The sequence below is a fragment of the Zonotrichia leucophrys genome, chromosome 1A, assembly GCF_028769735.1.
Source record: "Zonotrichia leucophrys gambelii isolate GWCS_2022_RI chromosome 1A, RI_Zleu_2.0, whole genome shotgun sequence".
In the NCBI taxonomy this organism is placed as follows: domain Eukaryota; kingdom Metazoa; phylum Chordata; class Aves; order Passeriformes; family Passerellidae; genus Zonotrichia; species Zonotrichia leucophrys.
Genome location: NC_088170.1, coordinates 46,520,000 through 46,528,738, shown reverse-complemented (window position 1 = coordinate 46,528,738; position 8,739 = coordinate 46,520,000).

The window sequence follows — 8,739 nt, the reverse complement described above, 5'->3', positions numbered from 1 at the left end:
GAATGACATTGTGTCATTCTGGAAATATCCTCAGGTGTACTTCACAAGCTTTTGCCAAGTAAGCGCAGTGAGAAAAAACAGGAGCATCTTGTGCTTGTGTGAAATTTTAAAGTAATTTGCTGACAGCTAAAGAACTAAGAATATTAGATTTTATCCAATACATAAACTATAGCAGGCAGAGACTTTTCCCACCTACTACTCATCAAACCTGCCCTCTTATCCCTAGCTTTCATTGTCATCTGGTTATAATTGCCTGGCATTCACAATTTGTGTTCCTTGGGCTTCTCACAGGTCCTTGATCAAAATGTCTAAGCTCTTTGTCCCAACTCCAGTTATCTCTGTTTCCTCTAGCCAGTCTCCCCATCCCACCTCCATCCCACCTTCTCCACCTTTGTCCAGTTCTCAGGTTTTGTCCACATGCAAGGGTATTTCATGACTGAGGCACTGCCATGCCTTCATCTTCATTTTTTGTGAGCAAGTGTGTCAAAGGAAGTTCTTCTAGTTTTATAATTTAGCATAGCTGGGTTTTTTCACAATAATGCTTGTTACACTTCCCTGTGTGAAACTTGATAAGTTTCTGCTGCCATGAGGTTGCTGGATAGATGCATATATTTTAAAAATGTATTAAGTGAGCACTTTATAGCATCACACACTCTGTAGCTATGTACATAAATGTGACTAGGTAAGCTAAAATATAGATATAAGCCTAAAAAATAGGTGAAAATATCTGAAAAATGAAAATTTCTTAAATGGACTATACCCAGCTAATGGATAAACTCATGATTAGTCATGTTGCCTTTAAGTAATCATTTAAGTATGTTAATTAATGTGTGGCTGTGCATTTAAAAAGCAGATTTGAACTTAAAAACATATTTTAGAAAATATTACGGTCCTATTTCACTAGGAATATTTATTAATCTGCACAATTATTCAAACAAGAACAAGTATACAATTTAACAGTTAAAGATACATAAATATACAGAGATTTTTTTTATCAATACAATGCATCAGAATTAATAGTGTTGATTGAGTACTAACCAATGTATCATATTAAATGAGTAGAAGAATAATTCAGTATTGCCAGCAATATGGGATGTGACAAGTATAATTTCAAAGATATTCTCAAATGACAAAGGAAAAAATTATTAATCCTTCCTATTCAATATAATGTAAAAGTAAATATATGGTTGTACATATTTGAGTATATAGTTATAAATACACATACATGTGTATTAATTTGAATCCAATAGAGCAGTAGTATACAGTAATATGATTAATACAGAACAATTTAAAAATAATTTCATTAGGCAGTCATTGTGAATGGATTTGCTTTTATACTGAAGTAATCTACGTCTGGCCATTGACCAGCAGAATTATTAAAAATTCATTGTTGTGATTTCAATGCCAATACACTTAGGTAATAGTCATGGATAATCAGTCGCCCATGGTGGACAGCAGTAAGCAAGCTTTTCTGCTGTCTTTAAACATATACAACATTAAAAATTGTACAACATATATATTATATCTTGACAGAGTCACACGCTGCCTGTGAAGTTATTCAAGCACTTCAAATACTTTCTAGTACTTACAGATGTGTCTGAATGCTTCACTTTGGTGTTGTTTTTGAGAAAAGAATAAAAGCGAGTTAGGTAAACCTGGCTGAAAATTTAGGAAAATATTCTGCTGCATAACTGGAGTGGCAGGAGATCCATAAAACCAGTCCCCAGAAGTGCTATGGGGTTTATCAGTCTGTAATTGAGGTGAAAACTTCCCCATGATTAAGTGACTGTTTACATTCCACTTTTGGTATTCATGCACAAACTGCAGTCTGTCAGCATACAGAAGTTTCCACAGGGGATCCAGAAAATAATGTGTTTGGTAAAGCATATTTGGTGCTGGGAAGGAAGGATAGTGCCCCCATGGTGTGAAATAATTCCCAGCAAGGCAGTGGTCCACCTCCTTTTGGTGCCCTCGCTTTCGTGACCTTCGGTGTTGCCTGAAGTCCCCGTGGACAAAGTCTTTTAAGTTTGATGGGTGAATACTCCAGTAGTTTCCTTTGCCATCCTCACATCTTCCCACCTTGATAAAACAGTCATTTAGTGAAAGGTTGTGCCTTACACTGTTCCTCCAACCTCGACTTTTGTTCTTGTAAAAAGGAAAATTATCTTCAATATATTTGTAGATAGCAGCTAAATTCAGTTTATTTGTGGGGGAAGAAAGTATCGCCTTTGCAATCAAAGCTATGTATGACAGAGGTGGTTTATCCAGAAGTCTTCGTTCATCCACAGTCACAGGAAGACCCTTTTTGGCATGTATGTGAGAGCTGGGAATTTGGGGTTGAATCCCTTGAGCCAGTTTTCCTTCTTCTTCTCCTACTGTACAGATGTCTAGACTTCCTTCATTGTTTTCAGAAGAGTCTTCATTCATTATAGCAGCCTGAAGCCCAGCATTTATTTTAAGTGTTCTGATATTTTACTGCAAGTAGCCAGTTGAATAATTGGTCCACTGAATATAACCAGCAGGAGAAAAGAAAGTTGGACTTCAAATGTGCTGCTCTTACATACCCAGATTTCTATTTTATACTCTGTTAAATCAACATCCTTAACAACGAAAACTGAACTGCCTATGTTTACTAAAGTCAAGGTTCAAGTCCTAGCTGAGTGAAAAAAAAACCCCTAAAATAATTATACTATGTTAAGTACAAAGATAAACAGACCATGACGTTAGCCTCTCACTTCATTATAATCTGAGAAATCACCCTTAACTGTTCCCCATTGAAACATAATGATTAATGAGAAATTTATAGATAGAGTTGCGAAAGGATCAGACTTTCCAGTGATATCCAGAACAAACTGAAACCAACATGTTGGTTCCTGTGTTCTACACTTAGTCAAACATGTTGTATTTAGTACAATAAACATTTGTTTTACCTGCTAATAGAAAGTACTGTGTGAAAGGAAACTACCTGTCAAATTTTATAGCTGCAGTGTAGCTATTCTTGGTGAAATTGAATTAAAGAAAAAAAAAAACCCAAACACAAGTTGCTCCCCTTTTTTTCTTATTAACTCTCTGATAGCAACTAATTTTCATGCTGAGTATGCAAGTGACCAGTTCTGCCAACCCAAGACCGCTTGAGGGAGCAATTACCACTCAGAGTCAGAGAGTTCTGTGCTCTGTCACCCCCAAAGCACAAACTGTCACTTGAACTTTGACATAGCCCTCAGCCTCCTGAGGCCTGCACTGTTAAGGAGAAGAAAATCATCTCATCTTGGAAAAGGTTGCCCTGAGAAGTTGTGGATACTCCCTCCCCTTAAGTTTTCAAGGCCGGGTTGGACTGGTCTAGTGGAAGGTGTCCCTGCCCATGGCAGTGGGGTTGGAACCCCAAACATTTCCATGATCCAATGATTCTATGATGTCATGAGATTAGTCTAGGAATGTTATTAAATATGTTAAAATATGTTCTAAAGTAAAATGAAATGTGGTGAAAGCTTTGAAAGAGGATGTATCTACTTGTGGGTCACTTCCAATGTCCAAAATGTGTATTATCAAATGAGGTCGGTGTTTTGAGCTACCAAGAATGGCGTCAAAGATTTAATTTTACAAGCCCAAAGTTGATGCTGCTGTTCAGGTTCTTTTGGGTTCTGAAAATGACCCTTGGTTGCTTCTTTCAGATGCTAGTTCTGTCAAAGAGAGAGGGACACGAGGGTATCTATTAAAGTGATCCCTTTCCTCCTGATCTTGAAGTTCATACCCTGACTGATCATCTTGATTGGGCCCTAGTAAGCCTTGTCTCAGGGCTTCAAATTGACCAACCAATGTTTCAGTTGGCAGCCTGATGTTTTTAGATTAGAAAACAAGACTCATAATCCAACGCTGCAGGTACTATGGGTTGTCTGATATTTCTGTGCCAGAGCAGAATTGCCACCTGCTTGCTTGCAAGATTTAATAGAACACTTTTCGAGTAATCATTGTGAATGGGATGTACCTGATATTTTAACAGCCTTGGCTTTTCAAAAATCCTAGTGATGACATGATGAGCTATTTAACAGGTTTTTTTCTTGGTCTTCAGTCTCAGCAATCATTTCTTTTAAAGGCATTCATTTGACCTGCTCTATCCCTACTAGAAATTTTCTCCCTGGAACATCCTAAAGTTGCCATCATCTTTCTGTTACTGGTAGTTTTTCATAACCTTCTGATGACTAATTTACCCAGTTTTTTCTCCTCCTCTCTTATTTGCAGCTGAATGGCTGTCAAGTCATAGCAGAAATTATTGAGATTATCTCTGAAATGTGTGATCTGGCATGTTAGACTATTTATTACAATCATGCCATTTCTGCTGTTTCTACTTTAAGCAGGTTATACCTAAAGGGGTTCCTAAAATAATAACATAAAAAACTTGATTTTAATTCAGAATGCCAGATTCTCTATATTAGGTTCTTTCTACTGAAATTTATGTTTTTATGGAACACTGTAGTTGTAGATTGGAGAAGGAATGCTGCTCGCTATGATTGCGTGTTCCTTTACACATAGCTCCAAGAAAGAAACACAGAACCAACCACACATTCTGCTATTTTAGTAGTGACTTTGTAAATTGAAGGATTGTAAAGAAGGACAAGGCATAGAACCCAGATTTGGAGTGCCTACAAATATACAAATTAAATTAAGAATAAGGAAAACAATATGTATTAGGGTTTTCAATTTTAAGGAGAGGCTTTCAGAAACTGAGGAAACAGAAGTTATTAAAAGGAGTCTGAAGAATTAGAAATTTAAATGCAGTAAATGATCAAAAGTCAAATGAATGATACTTGAACTCAAATCCTATAAAAGAAGAAAAATTGCGTTGAAAGGGCTCCATATCTGAACAGATGAACAGTTTTTTCAGTAAGTGAAGGAAGATTCTACAGGGAATGAAAGAAAAAAGGGTGAGCAAAACACCCTACATTTGGAAGGGCTGCATCTCCAAGATCACAGTTTTTGTTTTTCAGATATGCCACCAAGGAAGGTATTAATCCCAAACTCCTGAGTGTCTTGCTTTTTTCTTCTGTCTGCACATTATTTCTGAAGTTAGCTTTTCTTTTCCTCTGAGTCTTATCATTAAAGATGAAGATTCCTCCCTTTGCCCAAAACAAGATGCCAGCTAAAAAAATAAGACAAGTTCCCTGTTTTATCCTAATTCTTTGTGGGAACCCTTTTGCCACTGCTTGAAATGTTTACAAAGCTCTTACATTAGAGAAACAGCCTTTACTAGCTCAATGTCCAGTTTTCTCTGAAAAGAATGAGAGACAGGGACAGCATACTGTGTATTCTTACTATGCAAACTTTTTTCCAATCTGAGGAAGCACATAACTCTTCAAATGTCTGCACATACTTTACTAAAGGATCATTTTTGTTGCCACATTCTCTTCAAAGCTGCTAAAACACTGCATGGTTAGAAATCTGAGATTTCCCACAAAGCACCATGAAAATAAGGGACTGGCTTCATCAGCCAGACTTGTTCAATAGTTTATCCTGTAAATTTGTCAATAAATGATGTGTTTTGGAAAGGATAAATGAGGATAAAAGAGCATTTGGAAATTCTGTTCCAGTAATGTAATCATAATAATCCTTTCACTGTACAAGGATTGTTTTATCTTCTCCTCTTAATTTAGGTTAAAGAGAGATTTTTCAATGTCTTAGTATTGATTGTATGAATCCAGGTATCCCCTTACAATAATTCTAATGTTTCTTTTTCTATATATATATATTTACAAAGCTTGCAATTTTTATGCTTGGTACTGGGAAAACAAGCACATGTTATAGGAAGTGGTCTAGTTTCTATTTTGGGTCACAGAGTAGACCAGTTGCAGTCATAGGACAAAGTTTTGTTAAGAAGTCTGACAGTGCATACAATCTGTAACAAAGAGCTGAAAACAATTGAGGGCAGCCTTTGTCCTCATTCACCCTTTATTACTAAAATTTAACTACAGTCATATGGGATTTAGAAATAAAATATCGCTCAAGAGTAATACTATCTTTTCTTTCTTAGTTTGACATGCTTTAATGTAGAATTAAAGAATTAATTGTTGTTTCAAAATAGCTCTCAAAATATGCCATCAGTGTTTCTTTCTAAAGTATATAACCTTTAAAATATTTCTTCTACCTCTGGTTCAGCACTTTTGACCATTCAACAGTCAGCTAGAACAGCCTTCTCTGCAAGGAGAAACTGTATTTATGCCTTATCCTAATAGATTTATTTAATAGCAGTGCAGAAGGTAATACATCTCATACCATTTGCTAAAGAAGTGCAGTTTTCTAGGGCACTGGGGAATGCACTGTTAGGAAGCCAAGTGGAACCAGATTTTATACTGCTCATCTTTAGTCCATGCTTAAGACATTATTGTTTCCCACTTGTTGCAAAGGTATAGCCTCTTTTCTTCCAGTTAAGGCAAAGAAAGTGCAACTGGTTAGTGCTAATAATATATATGACAAAAACATTTGACTATAGTTTTTGTTGTTCTGTTGTGTGTTTAATTAGGTCCAAAGCTTGCTAATTCTGTAATGTTTTTCCCTCTAATGTTTACTATGCTGTTCAATAGAGCAGCTAACCCATGTAGAGCTGTCTTATTTTCTACACATTTTTAATTCTATCTGTTGTTTCCACCGTTATTTAAACAGTGTTTAAGGACACATGGAAACTATTTGTCTTGATTCAACATTTGGTTTTGATGTGTTCAGAGGAATGAGGCTTCATTAAAGAAGTTGTCCCATTAAAATGTTCTAAAATGACCCGCTGCTGTTATACTTTGAAAGGAAATGGCTACTCTGTTGCCTGATTTAGTTATTTTAGAACACCATTTTAAAAGATGCAGAGAACAAACGATATTATTTTTCATTATATTATTTTTACAGTGTTAACACAATCTTGCTGTGTATATGTGTGCTTGATTTGGTGAAAGCCTCTCTGTACATTTTTGATAAAAATATGTGGACTTCTAGAAAAAGTTTAACTCAGTGCGAACTGTTCAGACAAGAACTAAATTAAACCTCTTCCCCTCTGCACTGAAGAAGATGAAGCTAGTAGATAGGACATTATTTTCAACTAGAGTGTGGTCTCCTTCTGTTCCCAGTTGTGCTTGTTGGTCTCCCTCATAGCCATTGGTATTTCTTTCTTGTACAAAGGCAGAATCTTTTCCCTCTTTCATATTATTGCATGTACACCATTTTTCTGTTTTCTATTTTAACTGCCCTTACTAAGTAAATGCTCTTTCTCTAACTAGATAATGGCACAAGACTGGAGACTTTGTCTATCAGTGTTCACTTGCATGTCAATCACTTAGACTAAACTAATAACTACATCTTTTCTCACCTTTTCTTCCCATCTCCCATACTTATTTATACCCAGGACAGAAGTAAAGGATTTAAACTGAGTGAATGCATGATGGATAGAGATGTACAGAATAATAGCCATTAATTAATGTCACTGACAGTAATTGATTTAAACAAAAATATGTCTTTTATACGTCTTTGTCTTCAAAACATTCTGCAACCCATGATTCCTTCCTAAGTACTCCTTGTCACAGCATGATGAAAAGCAGTGGTTTGTTTGTTAGCTTGGGCATAATATTTAGTCTGATAGTTGCTGAAGCCTCTGGAAAGGTTCTCCTTTACTGAATTAGTGCTGGACTGGGCCAAGACAAATCACCATTTGGTTTCAGCAAGAATTAAGAATAGAAAAAATTGCAGCAACATTAATTGATAAATTAAAACTCTCTTTAACCAGTTTTTAACTTATTTTCATGCTGTCTAGAGGCAAAACTAGTTTCCACAAGTTTTCTTTTTGTTAAAAAAATGCAGCATTGTAAAGCACTAGCTCAAAGTCAGTAATATTACTGGAGTGTAGGAGTTGTGTAGTGTATGGTGAAAAGCTATTTTAAAAATATCTTCTGATATTCCTTTGTCTCAAATTATGATTAGGGAATTAGGAATGTTTTTTGCAATAGCATGTTGGATGGCTATTGAAGGGTTTTGATGGAGCATTGGTAAGACCTGGAGATGGAGGCGATGCTTTATCAGAAAAGATGATTTGTGGTAAGATGCCGTTTACCTTATTGTCTGGAAATAGACATACCTAGATGAGCTTTAAAGTTACCAGTGGAACTACAACAACAGGCGGAAAGATTCAAAGTGTCCTAAATGAAGAACTAGGTTTCTAAACTGTACTGAAATCTGTGATGATGCTACTAATGCTGTCAGCCTCTGTCATGGTTAATTTCAAGATAGTCTTGCTATATATCCTAACCTGTACTGTACTATTAGATTATGGTGTCGGCTTACCCTTTGATATAGTCAAGGGAAATGGGAAACATTAAGTTATATGATGGAAAAAGGTGACATTTTGAGATCAAGATCTTGTTTGATAAAGACTGAATCTTTCTATGCATGGATGCCATGAAAGTGAAAGTCAAATGCTATCTGAAAAAGTTGGTTAAGAAGCCTCTATTTCATTTCTTATCGTGGGGAGATGTCCTGCACAAAGGTTGAACACACGTTTAGTTCTTCCTTCCTCCCCGTTTGTAGCTGTGTGAAAGAGGTTTATATTTCAGAGGTGGCTGCTAAAGTTAATTCTTTCAGTTGCTTTTCTCTCCATTTGCCTGGATGATGCTAAATGCACTTTAGCACAAGATAATTTCATAATCTAATTAATGGTGGGCTCAGCCATATGTACAATGGAACATCACAAGTTCATTTCCAGTGTACTCA